General features: G+C 30.0%; 1 protein-coding gene across 4 annotated transcripts in view; it reads right to left on the reverse strand.

The window, feature by feature from the left end:
- The window catches only part of LOC139489703 (zinc finger MIZ domain-containing protein 1-like), a 210,228-nt gene that overhangs the window by 147,230 nt on the left and 47,141 nt on the right, over positions 1-15,857 (reverse strand). Inside the window, exon 1 of one of the 4 annotated variants that reach the window (XM_071276418.1) lies at positions 4,738-4,977. The exons of 2 other annotated variants lie outside the window; for them this stretch is intronic. The gene's annotated coding sequence lies outside the window, so the exon portion shown is untranslated. Of the gene's footprint in view, positions 1-4,737; positions 4,978-15,857 lie in introns of those variants that run through there. One more of the 4 variants, XM_071276427.1, reaches the window with a different exon arrangement.

Here is a 15,857-nt window from a genome sequence, read left to right on the forward strand (position 1 = left end):
AAACGAGACACCCATAAAGCTATATCATTCAGACATATCACATAAACTGAAGTTTTGGGTAAAATCAGCGATGTGTATTCACTAAACATGTATATCGCTGACCTCCTAGTATAAAAATGAATGACTATGTGACAAGTATAATCAATTTCAATGTCATTTATAGTTGTACTTATCTAAGCATATTATTAGGCAGAAGACGATAAACGTCTATAACATTTATATAAGGCCAGACTTTTTATTTTATCTGTTTAACGAGAAAATTTGTAAAGAATTCGGGTCGAGGGGGCGAAATAAAAAAAATAATAAAAGTGCAAAATTGGTCCAGTCGACACTAAAAATAAAAATAAAACCATTATCAGTGACTTTTTTTTTTTTTTTTTTTTTTTTAGAATTTATCAAAATACAAGAACAATGAAATGAGAACAGACCAGTATATTAACCCAGAGAAATATAAATACATTTAGTTTATATATGTCTCTGGTTAACTATGTTTTGATTCTGTATTTCCACTAATATAGATCAATGGCACCACTCAAATATATCAACCTCGCTGCATATACACTATATATGTATATAACAGTCACCCAGTCAGGAACCTCTTAGTGTATGCAGAGACATATATATACACATGTGTATATATGTATCTGGTGTAATAGTCCCAGAGTTAAGCAACTTTAACCTATAAATTGAAACAATGCTTATACATGGAAATATATACATTAATCAAGAAGATCTAACCAAAAGTATGTTAATGCGTGTGGAATGCGTAATTTTCCCTTTTGGGATCAATTTTTGTCTGTCAGCAGTGCCATTCATGCGTCTGTAGTCATTATCGCAAGAATCCGGATTTCGGTCATAGCGGGTCCGTTTCCGATGAAATCAAGATTCCGATCCGTAGTTATAAATTTAAATGTCGGACGAAGAAAAATTTACAAAAATAAACGGTTTGATACGCTATTTGGAAAGGAATATGACGTTTCTAATGCAAACATGGATGACAAGTTTAGTTTAGGCTAATTTCATCAAGTTCTGATGAAGTAATAACTGATTTTGCCGAAAGTTAGAATGATTTGATGTACGCTCTCGTGTAACAAGTATGAAAAGCATGCCACCAGCTTAAAAGTCTTTTAGAAGAAAATATAACGTTTATGCCTTGAATTTCTATACTTTTAAATGAAAATTGCTGTTTCATTGACTTGGTAAACATTAAATATTACCGATAACGAAATTGACTGAAAGCGAGTATCGTGAACAACACATTTTATTTTTTTTCTGAGGATTTCGTAACAGTCGGCGGGAAAAATAATAGCACTACTTTTATTTTTATTCTAAAATCGGGAAAGGTGGAGTCGGCGACTCTCGTTAAACAGATAATAAAAAAAGTCTGGCCTAAATATCTCGCTATCATTAGTACACATCATTGAGCTTACACAATTTTTTATAGTTGCGACTTAAAAATTTAATCAAATTTAACATTTTTTGTAATTTCAAATCTTATTTGAATCTATATGTAAATTTTATTGCAATCTGTAAAATATGTTTATCATACTTTTTCTAAACGGATAGAATTATTGATGTGTAGATTGGACACTGATAAGCGATATAATGAAAATTAAAACATATTTTCCTTTATGAATAATGACACCATAAAATCAAATAAACTACATATGGGTGATTTGTTTAGGCAGTAAAATATCAAAGTTTAATATCATTGTGTAATTTGTTGTAAAAACTATGTATCTGTCTGCAAAAGAAAATGTCAGTGAAAACTTCTTCCAATAAAATACTGTAAAGCGGGTTATTTTGGCTTTTTTTCGCGGATAGAATAACATTGCCAAAATATTCCGCCAATTTAAAAGTGCGCATACAAAGGTTTTGATATAAGTTTTGAATCTGCCAAAACAATTCTTATATATACCTCAGTCAATGAAAATCGCAAAATTTTACACTCATGAAGTGAACCGGCTATACCGTAACTCCTGACAGAAACTTATTGATGTTTGAATATCTAAAATTAATCAAAAAACTTCTACCATTTATGTTGTAACTGCAAAACATGGATTGACTTGAGAATAAAGAAGAGGTGGCCCTTGACAATGATCAATGTTGCAAAAAATTGCCACCACCACTGGCAGTGTATAATCCCATTTTTGTCATTGTATAGAGTATAACTTGAGATGGTTGCCTTAAAGGGATAATCAGCAGAAAAAAAAAAAAGAAAAAATCATAGTTAACAATTAGATAGTTTATACCCCACCCCCAAACTGCACATTAATAAATGGTCCCAAACATTCCAAATACTGTGGATTCATTCATTTTTCTTGTGTACCACAATTTTTTGTAGAAATACAGAAACTTGTATTCTGGACACATTTAACAACCTTATAAAAAATAAGTCTTTCTTTGAACATTTGAATTCGTGGTTCACTTGTACCCATGAATTCCACGAAAATTAGGAACTTAAACGAATATCACAATATTATTTTTTTTTTAAAAGCCAGTACTTTTATAAAAGACTTTTTTCAGTTACATAAATATTATTGTTTTCTGAGAACTATCTGGAAGTCTTAAGATGTTCAATTACTATCAAGCTATTTGCAACTTCATGTTAATAAAAGTTAAAAATAACACAAAATCTTTAAGGCCATATTAAATTTAAATTCCTAACTGTTAAGGCAATGAATGACTCTGTAACTGTTGTAAGAAGTCATTTGTTCAAAGGTATAATAATAAAATAACTATTATACCCTAAATAACTCCTCAGTCTAAATCGGTGATCTTATATATCCTTACATTGTTGATCTACAGCTAAAACTGTGTGTAAACTCACTTAAAATTGTGCTATTTGTAAACAAATACTGTTTGCCTTGTCAACAAAGCATATGATCTCTGGATCAGGGTATTGCAGGTTTACATTGCAAAGTAACTTGATACATTCAAATGAAATAATTGTGTTTTAACATCAAAGTGAGTATTGCAACTCTAATGTAATCACAGTGTCATCTTTGAAGCGAAACTTGATATTTAAACAGAGATTTTAATGCAACGATTTTGTGCAGGGATGCTATATTTATGGCACTCTTTCATCTAAAAAAACCAAACATCAATGGTTTTAACGAATATGGAGATATGCATCTGTTTTGTCACATCAGTATTGGTTTAAGTACCAAAATATCTCATTCATATTTTACGTCTGATAAGATCAAGTGATGAATAAAACAAGATGTCTTTCTTTGGGACAATTGTAGAATTTGTTTTTCCAAGTTTTATACAAAGATCTTACTGTGTATGGTAAAGAGTATTTTTTAACATTCTGAAAAAAAATTCAGGTATAATAACTTGATGTTATTCAACTAAATATCAACTCAGTCACTAATAGCTGAACAAAAACAATGTGTAGAAAAGTACAAACTTTTCAAATCCAAGGTTCAAATTAGGTCTACAGTAGGTCAAAGGTAGAAAATTAATAAATACAGCCTACAACAAGACTTGATAATACTGAGGCCATTTCTATAAAAAGTTGAGGTTTTAAAAAGTGTTTGAAATCCTCAAATGTTAAAGGTCAAAATAGAACTCAGTATAATTCAAATTGAAATTTCAAAATCGGACAGTTTGTGTATTTCTGAACTCAGAAACTGTAAATAATTGGTAATCATCAAAATTAATAAGTTATCTATAACTTTGTAAATAAGAAACAAAAAAGACAACAAAAAATAAGTCAGAGGATCTCTGTAACTGAAACAAATACACACAGAAATATTTCTTGCTAATGCCCAAAAAAAAACATGATTTTAAACAATTATTGTAAATTGTCATAAAAAGAAGCAATACTGTATATACTTAACACCACCACATTCTAATATGAGGATACTCACAAACAAAAAGGCAACAACTCATATAAATATAGAAAGAAAATAAGAGGCAAAAGTCAAAGACTTCAAAGCATTATTTTGAGTTCTTTTAGCTTGCTATGCAGTAAGGATTTAGCTCAAAGTTGAAGACTGTACTGTCACCATAGTTGCTAATGTTTATGTCATTTGGTCACTATTGCAGAGTTGTCTCATTGACCATCATACCACATCTTATTTTAATATTCACTCCTATTAATTAAATTTCACTTATCAACCCAAGATCAATTGACCTTGAACTCTCAAAGTTCATTCAAGAAATGAACTTCAGGAACATAAACTTGCAGACAAGTCAGATGAATCTTATCCTTATAAAGAATCAAATGGTTATGTCACAACTGAGATGTGTTGAGAGACAAAGGTCAATGCTTCTGTGCTAAATAATGATGTTTGACAGGTGGACCATATGAAAATTTCTCAGACAATTTTTAAATTTGAATATTGCCTTAAAGTATTCACATCCAGACTGTTGTGGTTAACCTAAAGTCTAAGAATTGAAAGTTTAAGTCTGTTTGAAAAGACCACCTATTAAGATTAAAAAAACAAACCTAGGGGAAAAAATAATAAAGTTAAATAAGACAGTTGAGTTTACATGAACTTCAGCATCTCAAATTATTTTTTTTGTAAATTTTACAAGATGTCATTAAAATTTCACAATCTAAATTAAAATCATGCATTATTTTTTATCAATAGATACATTAATTGCTAGTAAGTATAAAGTTAAAATTTCGTAATTTGCATTAAATGGACGTTAATAGATGTAGTTATTATCCTCCCCCTTCAAGCAACGTGAGCGACATAGGACATAAATCAATTACTAACGTCTTACCTGTAATCACAGCTCTGTGTTTACCTGGGATCAATTATCAATCTTATTTGAACTTTCTTTAAGGAACATCACTAGATATTAAAATCATGTACTACATTTTTTCTGGATATTAGCCAAGTTGAGGCTACTGTATTTGTATACACAAAACAGATTTAGAAATTAAGACACAATCGACTCAATAAATTAACAATAACAGAAAATTGAAACACCTTGTTACTGTTTGCCAACAATTATTTGTTTAAACTGATAGCAAATGCATTGAATACACTCGTTAAACTGATAGCCAACTTCCCCTAAAGGTTCCTCAGTGACTTCGCACACCTGAGGGCGAGACCTGGTCCCAATGTTTACTTTTGTTCGGAAACAATTTATCGGAACGACTGTTTAACAAACAATACTGTGATACATGTCATTTTCTGTTCAGATAAAAGTTGAAAAAGAGTAACTAATCTACTACGGTGACATTTTATCTCTATCCCCGACAGATTTACTAAATAAGAATAAGCTAAATGAGCTACTACTTTCTCTATTGTGGAAGTCAATTTCTCATTAACAGAATTAGAATAAGCTGTAATAATTCAGTTTTTACAAGTGCCGTATGATCAACGTCAATAAGCTGTAATAATTCAGTTTTTACAAGTGTCGTATGATCAACGTCAATAAGCTGTAATAATTCAGTTTTTACAAGTGCCGTATGATCAACGTCAATAAGCTGTAATAATTCAGTTTTTACAAGTGCCGTATGATCAACGTCAATAAGCTGTAATAATTCAGTTTTTACAAGTGTCGTATGATCAACGTCAATAAGCTGTAATAATTCAGTTTTTACAAGTGTCGTATGATCAACGTCAATAAGCTGTAATAATTCAGTTTTTACAAGTGTCGTATGATCAACGTCAATAAGCTGTAATAATTCAGTTTTTACAAGTGCCGTATGATCAACGTCAATAAGCTGTAATAATTCAGTTTTTACAAGTGTCGTATGATCAACGTCAATAAGCTGTAATAATTCAGTTTTTACAAGTGTCGTATGATCAACGTCAATAAGCTGTAATAATTCAGTTTTTACAAGTGTCGTATGATCAACGTCAATAAGCTGTAATAATTCAGTTTTTACAAGTGTCGTATGATCAACGTCAATAAGCTGTAATAATTCAGTTTTTACAAGTGTCGTATGATCAACGTCAATAAGCTGTAATAATTCAGTTTTTACAAGTGTCGTATGATCAACGTCAATAAGCTGTAATAATTCAGTTTTTACAAGTGCTGTATGATCAACGTCAATAAGCTGTAATAATTCAGTTTTTACAAGTGCCGTATGATCAACGTCAATAAGCTGTAATAATTCAGTTTTTACAAGTGCTGTATGATCAACGTCAATAAGCTGTAATAATTCAGTTTTTACAAGTGCCGTATGATCAACGTCAATAAGCTGTAATAATTCAGTTTTTACAAGTGTCGTATGATCAACGTCAATAAGCTGTAATAATTCAGTTTTTACAAGTGTCGTATGATCAACGTCAATAAGCTGTAATAATTCAGTTTTTACAAGTGCCGTATGATCAACGTCAATAAGCTGTAATAATTCAGTTTTTACAAGTGGCGTATGATCAACGTCAATAAGCTGTAATAATTCAGTTTTTACAAGTGGCGTATGATCAACGTCAATAAGCTGTAATAATTCAGTTTTTACAAGTGTCGTATGATCAACGTCAATAAGCTGTAATAATTCAGTTTTTACAAGTGTCGTATGATCAACGTCAATAAGCTGTAATAATTCAGTTTTTACAAGTGTCGTATGATCAACGTCAATAAGCTGTAATAATTCAGTTTTTACAAGTGCCGTATGATCAACGTCAATAAGCTGTAATAATTCAGTTTTTACAAGTGCCGTATGATCAACGTCAATAAGCTGTAATAATTCAGTTTTTACAAGTGGCGTATGATCAACGTCAATAAGCTGTAATAATTCAGTTTTTACAAGTGGCGTATGATCAACGTCAATAAGCTGTAATAATTCAGTTTTTACAAGTGCCGTATGATCAACGTCAATAAGCTGTAATAATTCAGTTTTTACAAGTGCCGTATGATCAACGTCAATAAGCTGTAATAATTCAGTTTTTACAAGTGCCGTATGATCAACGTCAATAAGCTGTAATAATTCAGTTTTTACAAGTGTCGTATGATCAACGTCAATAAGCTGTAATAATTCAGTTTTTACAAGTGTCGTATGATCAACGTCAATAAGCTGTAATAATTCAGTTTTTACAAGTGCCGTATGATCAACGTCAATAAGCTGTAATAATTCAGTTTTTACAAGTGCCGTATGATCAACGTCAATAAGCTGTAATAATTCAGTTTTTACAAGTGTCGTATGATCAACGTCAATAAGCTGTAATAATTCAGTTTTTACAAGTGCCGTATGATCAACGTCAATAAGCTGTAATAATTCAGTTTTTACAAGTGGCGTATGATCAACCTAAGAGACAAAAGATATGAATACAACTTAATTATTGACTTAGCACAACTTAATCCTTCTTTTGTTGACTTGGGCTTAAAAGATCGTCAGTTTAATATTGACCAATACACAAGTTATAAATGTAAACAAACTTGTTGATCCTAATTGTTCCCGATCGGATAGTTAATGCACCGATTTCAATAAAGTTTTAATAAGTACTTTTAAACACCTTTTTGTTATTTTATGTTGAATAAATTTTGATATATGTAAGAAAACAATGATTTAAATGTTCCAAAGTAGATTTAAAAGCCTTATAAATCTTATTTGTAAAATTATTGTCCTATCCATATATCATTATGTCACCATACGACCTATTTTATTTTTATTGTTATTAGTTTATAAATTATTACTAAAAACATACTATAACTTTGATCCCTTTCCAGTAATAAAATATAACTTCTTAAAACACTTCTTTGCATCATGGAAATTCACTCACTTGAAACATCTAACAGTAAAACAAGATAATAGTCTTTTACAATGTAAAACACCATACAAACATCTCTGAATTTCAAGTTTTATTATCATATCATAAATAAGCTGTTACTATTTGACATTTTTCCTCTGCTTTTTATTTGTCTTTTAAGAGTCATTTTTACAACCAAAAAATTTGTCTGTCTTTATCAGGACAAATCTAATGTGCAATAAAGCAATCTATAGTCTCAATATGTTCTTAACATTCATAATAAAATTTTCCAATCTATATTAAGTCCATTATCACTGAACTAGCATACATTTTGTTTAGGGCCAGCTGAAGCATGCATCCAGGTGCGGGAGTTTCTCACTGCATTGAAGACCTTTGGTTGTTGTCTGCTCTTTGGTCAAGTTGTTGTCTCTTTGACATATTCTCCATTTCCATTCTCAATTTTATTCTGTGTAATTCCACATCCACTCTCTTCAACACCCCTACAAATTTTCGGTTTGTATTTACAATAAAGAGGATGAGTACAACAGTGTTAGTGGTATACCCTTCTTTTCACTTATAAAAATTCAACTTGTCTATTCTATATCAATATAAGAAAGATACTTGTTTTTTTGAAATATTTTGACAAAATATGAATTTACATGGGACATAACTCTCTCTTTTGATAACTACTACATCAAGCTTGAGATCTTTATTCATTGTTGTGAATCAAGAAAACATAAATGAACTTTATATTTCTTTTTTTTTATGTAAGTATTAAATATTTCTATCTGCAAATTCTGTCTGCAAATTCGTGTAATTCATAAAAGTGTGTGTTTTCCTTTATAAAACCTATATGATAAATAAGTCTGCAGCTATAAATATAGATAAAAACATGAATTTTATTGCATTTAAAAAAAAAAAGAAATGATAAAATTTCTTATTTAGCAAAACATGAAGACTTCTATTGAAGAAATGTCAATACACATTTAAATGTTGAAATTTACTACTCTAAGGGACACAACTCTAGTAATTCATACTTGTCCCTATGTTGATTTAAAGTCAATTTACAGCCGCTGTTATTTTAAAACTCCCTCATCACTACTCCAATATTTGTTTCTGAAGTATTACAAATTATTTCTTTTTTCAGATTTTTAATTTGATTTTAAAGTTCACCAAAACTTGGACATTCCTGCAGGAGCTTAAAAACAAACCGTTTCAATAAAAAGTAAATAATGTATATAAACTTGTCATTTTAAACGGTAAAATGATTGGAATTATATATTTGAATTGGTTGTGCAAATATAAGATGGAATGTTTTAAATTGGAAGACAATACTGTAATGTATAATGTCAACAGAACGGAAAAAGGCCATTTATCATGGCGGGAAAGTCGCAGAAATGATGTGTCAAGTTATTTGCAATCAATACAATGATACAAATACTGACATCGGAGAAAAATCACCGCTGAAGATTCATGAAAGTTAATTGATGAAGCTTGATAGCTCCGTATTAGCCATTAATGCCATGAAGATGTAAATCTGTGTAACACACGACCTCTCCGAATTGATGACGTACAATCAGGACCAATTCTAACATATTGCAATACATTAGCCTCAGTTCCAATTCTATTTCAGAGTTTGTTTTTTTAAAAACATGATTGAATTACCGATTAATGGCAACAAAAGCTGGTACATGAACATAAGATGCTTTCCTATCGGTAAATAAACAGATAGAAAAGGATTTTATTGATATTAATTTTTTTCTGGACTAGCAGAATATCGTCAAGTAAAGTACACTGAATAAAACTGACACATAGTTAATTGGATCAGGTTCTTGAGATTTAAATTCCAATGAATTGTGGAATACATAATGGTATCTCTTCATTTAGTCATCCCACAGCAAATATCAAAGATTGTAGAGTTCATGAATATCTCAAAAATTTGAAAGAAAGAAACGATCAAACAAAACATTTGTCATTGATTGATTGGGTGTTTGCTTCTTTTTTACACCATCCTCAGCACACAAAAAGGCAGTCATATTTAATATTTGAGTTAATAATACTCAGTTATTTGCCTGAAAGCCACAACGTGGTCCACAGATCAGTTACATATACTCATTACCAAGAACAACATTTTTTGAACAATTTTTTTTTTTTTTTTTTTTGCAGTTTTGCATTTTTTGCATTTTTAAAAGGTATGTTGGTTTACAGTTTTTAAGTTATATACTATGATATACTCATGTGACCATGTCAGATTTTCTAATATAACTTTCAAAACAGTTTTCCAATACATGTAGTTCTTCATTCCTGCATTTCTCAATGCTACCATACTAACTGTGTTTACACCATTTAGACTTTTTCAACATGTTTAAATTCATCTATTTTTTTTTAATTGTTTTTTTTTTTATTTATACACCACTAATATCCTTATCTAAACAAAACATGCATCTGGAGTTCTTAATAATGACCCTGATGTCTTTGATGTTTTTATTTCAAGATGAAATTCGATATGAGTGATCTAGGTTAAAGGGAAATAACTCTGTTAAAAGAGCATTGTCACAGATCGGATCCATCTCGGGTTTTTAAATAGTCTGTTTTATTATGCTACTGTTGCTTCATATTACAATTAAGTTGTTAGAAACACTACTCTGACAACTTATGAGAATTTGTGAAATTTTCTTTAATCATAACCAAAGATATAACTATTATTATCTAACTGACTTGATAATTCTATATCAGATAAAAATTGATTTCTTCGAATGATATTCTTTTATAAAAAAATAACACCTTTATACTTTTTCTTTGAAAAATGTATTTAATTAGAGAAAATAATTCAGGTTTTTCCAGGATCATTAACACGGATCAAAACATGATTAATTATAAAGCGTTTTCTGTACAAGATAATTAGAAGAAATAACAGTAAACTATTTGCTCTGATGTAATTTGACAATGGTAACTATTTGTTAGAATATCGTAACAAACTGACAACTGATGAAGCCTGAAATAACTCTATACTCTGTTGCTCTACAAAGGACGTAATTTGTATCTACTGTCCATGTGTCTATGTATTAGACATTTATCATGGCAACAAAGCTTATGGTTTATAGTCTTGCTGTTTGCCATTTATTATCTAATGCCAGAATGACTACAGATTCACTTGTAACAAATTACTTGTAGCAACAAAATTACAGGTCTATGTCATACAAGATTGATCTGCCGATTCTGGATATCATACCTGACACATGGTCAAATTATTGTGATATTTTAGTTATCTATCAATGGTTGTCTATAATTATTAAATTTCATCCAACAATTAGTTAAATTAATGATTTTAAATGGGAGACTAATTATTAAATTGACTACCGGATTAAACTTAGTGATGCTTTATCATAATTACATTGACTGACACCGTTAAGCTACTGTTAGTACATAAGTGCATGTACAATGATCCTGTAGTTATTTTGATTCAATTATTGACTGATTGAACAGTAGATTGCTCATTGTATTGATTAAAGAAATGATTGACTGATCCAATAGTTGATTGATAACTGTATTGATTAAATGATAAACTGATTCAATTTTGGATTGATCATTGTTTAAATTTAAGAAAGAATTGACTGATTAAACGATTTATTCACAGATTGGCATTTTAATAGTTTGATGAAAGGATCAACTGATACAATATTTGATTGATCATTGTATTTGATTAAACATATGACTGACTGATTCAATAACAGACAGATCATTGTACTGATTAATGATATGATTTACTGATTCAATGATCATGGTATTGATTACACATATGACTGACTGATTCAATAACAGACTGATCATTGTACTGATTAATGATATGATTTACTGATTCAATGATCATGGTATTGATTACACATATGATTTACTGATTCAATGATCATGGTATTGATTACACATATGACTGACTGATTCAATAACAGACTGATCATTGTACTGATTAATGATATGATTTACTGATTCAATGATCATGGTATTGATTACACATATGATTTACTGATTCAATGATCATGGTATTGATTACACATATGACTGACTGATTCAATAACAGACTGATCATTGTACTGATTAATGATATGATTTACTGATTCAATGATCATTGTACTGATTAATGATATGATTTACTGATTCAAAGATAATGGTATTGATTAAACATATGATTTACTGATTCAATGATCATGGTATTAATTAAACATATGATTTACTGATTCAATGATCATTTCATTGATTAAACATATGATTTACTGATTCAATGATCATTGCATTGATTAAACAAATAATTTACTGATTCAATGATCATTGCATTGATTAAACAAATGATTTACTGATTCAATGATCATTGCATTGATTAAACAAATGATTTACTGATTCAATGATCATTGCATTGATCAAACTTATGATTTACTGATTCAATGATCATTGTATTGATTAAACATGATTTACTGATTCAATGATCATTGTATTAATCAAACATACGATTTACTGATTCAATGACCATTGCATTGATTAAACATATGATTTACTGATTCAATGATCATTGCATTGATTTAACATGATTTACTGATTCAATTATCATGGTATTGATTAAACATATGATTTACTGATTCAATGATCATTGTATTGATTGAACATATGTTTTACTGATTCAATGATCATTGTATTGATTAAACATATGATTTACTGATTCAATCATCATTGTATTGAATAAACATATGATTTACTGATTCAATGATCATTGTATTGATTAAACAAATGAATAACCGATTCATTATCTGATTGTTTTTTGTATGGTATCATTTTTCCTGTGAAATTAAAATTTCTTATCCTTCATTCTGGTTTATCCACTTTACAGACCCTATCTGTTTGTTCTGTTGTTAAATTTATTAGAATCTTCAAAGTGCATGAAATCTAAGCCAGAAAAGTTAATCACACTACAATCAATCAACAAAATAATAACTATCATAATCAGGTTCTTCTAATTTTATCTTTATGAACCTTTCATAAAAAATTTGCCACTGAACATTGAGCAACCAACAATCAATCATTAATCTTTAATCTTAGAATTCAAAGTATTATTGTAACAAAAATGAGTTTTAAATTTCCAGATGTAAACATAACTGCATAGGGTCAAAAAGGTCAGTGTTTGTTTCTAACGTTTTTAAAAGTACTTCAGTCTCGTAAACATCCAGATATCACATGTCATTTTAACAAAAAATTGTCAAGTTTTCCCTTTTTGTTATTTATTTTAAAAAGTTGAGAATGTCGTTTCCTGTGCAGAAAATCACGTAGGAAAGATGTTCTTGAAAGAGTTGCAAAGGTATTATACTTGGTACATTTGAACTGAATCTCATATATGTATTTCTCAAATTATACAACAGCAATCTAATACATATTTCAAAAAAGCAATAACTGACAAAAAACCTTTATAGCAAGGTACTTAAACGAGCAAACTTTTAAGTACTACTTTTTAAATTATAAAAAAAAAATACATGAAGGCTAAGTGAGGTTTGTCATTAGAGTGGGTGGATATTAATATGGGTCTGAATATATGCTAATTGTTCTTAAACTTCCTTTTACAGAGACAGACAGTAGGTTGCATTTTCAAGATTAACAGGTGCAATACATTTTTTACTGAGGCTTGCAACTATTTATGGACTTTTATTTTTCAGAATATGTCGCCTTGAAGTTTAGTCAAATTGTGTTTCCCTGATAGAATTTTAATGCTGAGAATGGAAACAATTGCGTTCATAGCTACAACTGAACAATTTGAAATTCTTCCTTGATTCCTCGTTTACTATATAACTTCTAAATTTATATCTAGCAGACAAATGATATCCCTTTCAATAAAAATCTGCAATTGTTCTTAAGAAAATTGTAAACAAAAGATTTGTTGGGATTAAAAAATATGTGGGGTAAATATGCTAATAAGACAGCAACACAACCATACAAATTAACTAATACATCTAAATGTCAAACATATGACCTTCAACAATAAATAAGTTGTTGTTCAGATACTGAAAAGATAATTCTAAATCGAATTTGAATTTTGAATTCTTCAAACTTTTTTTTTTTAAACCAACAGATAATAAAATGAATAACAAATTATGCTGATCAATATAAACCTATAACAAGAATGTGTCCACAGTACACGGATGCCCCACTCACACTATCATTTTCTATGTTTAAAGGACTGTGAAATTGGAATAAATTCTCTAATTTGGCATTAAAATTAGAATGATCTTATCAAAGGGAACATGTATACTAAGTTTCAAGTTGATTGGACTTCTACTTTATCAAAAACTACCTTGACCAAAAACTTTAACCTGAAATTTGCACTATCATTTTCTATGTTCAGTGAACCGTAAAATTGGGGTCAAAACTCTAATTTGGCATTTAAATTAGAAAGATCATATCATAGGGCACATGTATACTAAGTTTCAAGTTGATTGGACTTAAACTTCATCAAAAACTACCTTGACCAAAAACTTTAACCTGAAGCCAAAAACTTTAACCTGAAATTTGCACTATCATTTTCTATGTTCAGTGAACCGTAAAATTGGGGTCAAAACTCTAATTTGGCATTTAAATTAGAAAGATCATATCATAGGGCACATGTATACTAAGTTTCAAGTTGATTGGACTTCAACTTCATCAAAAACTACCTTGACCAAAAACTTTAACCTGAAGCCAAAAACTTTAACCTGAAATTTGCACTATCATTTTCTATCAGTGAACCGTAAAATTGGGGTAAAATCTCTAATTTGGCATTAAAATTAGAAAGATCATATCATAGGGAACATGTGTACTAAGTTTGAAGTCGATTGGACTTCAACTTCATCAAAAACTACCTTGACCAAAAACTTTAACCTGAAGCGGGACAGACGGACGAACGGACGAACGAACGGACGAACGAACGGACGAACGAACGGACGAACGGACGCACAGACCAGAAAACATAATGCCCCTCTACTATCGTAGGTGGGGCATAAAAACTACATAAATATCAGATAATAAAGGAGTTAGAATATTTTTGTAACTTGTGCAGTTTAAAGAGAGGAAAATGAATGACTCAAATGCTTAGGTTGCAAAGAATGTGTCTTATACAAAGCAGAATGGTCTATAATGACCATTAAAATATAAAATGGGAACAAAATCTTTAAATAATTTCATAATAGAAAGTGCACAACTACGATAAGCGTGCAACCTTCTGTGAAGTTTCAATGATCATGGTACAAAACTGTAGGAGTTGATTGAACAACAATGAAATTGTTTTTTGCAAATTTTGATCGAAAAAATACTAAATTGCCAAGTCTGGAAAACAAAGGAAAAGTTCCTCAAACAATTCTTGAGAGCATTTTGTCATTATGAGTGAAATCTGTCTGTGAAGTTTCAAGGATAGATTTTGAAAACTAGGAGGAGTTGATTACACGCAAGAATGCACACACTGAAATGTCTAGCCTGCTTTAATGATTCTTATTAAATTTTATATTAAGAAAGTCTTTAAGGTCAAGGTTTTACTGCATGCATCACATAAAAATTTCAAAATCCATAAAAGGTTAGATGAACTCTTCTAGATGGCCATGTACACACTCCACCAAATATTGTTTTTTATTGCTTGAAGTATATGACAAATAGACCTCATCGCAATAACTGAATGTTGACCCATGAACCAAATGTTACCATGGAAAACAGATCAAGGTCATATGAAACCTACTATAAGGAAATGTATACCTTACAATCATCTCATACATCAACTTTAGTTCATCTTTTGTTTAAGGTATTTTGAAAAAAGATCTGATTACAAAAAATTTAACGTTGATCAATGATCTAAGAAAATGAGGTCAGGGTCAGATACATTTGCCAAAGGGCTATGTTACTTAAGCTATGTACACTTTTCAATCATACATATGCAAAATTTTATGACCTTTTTGTTTATAATGTCTTGAGAAACTTACCTAAGCATAACAATGTAACCATGACCAATAAACCCAAAAATGAGGTCAAGGTCAGACATATCCTGTACACGTTTTAATAATACATTACACAAAAAGAGGTCAAGGACATCCTTAAGCCACATTGATGTTTTAACATTCATTTATTTATTAAGAAACAAATCAGATTAAGACTACCTTAAAACAAGTGGTGGTAGAAAAAAAATTTGTGAAAGCCCTT

The sequence above is a fragment of the Mytilus edulis genome, chromosome 9 (assembly GCF_963676685.1).
Source record: "Mytilus edulis chromosome 9, xbMytEdul2.2, whole genome shotgun sequence".
Classification (NCBI taxonomy): domain Eukaryota; kingdom Metazoa; phylum Mollusca; class Bivalvia; order Mytilida; family Mytilidae; genus Mytilus; species Mytilus edulis.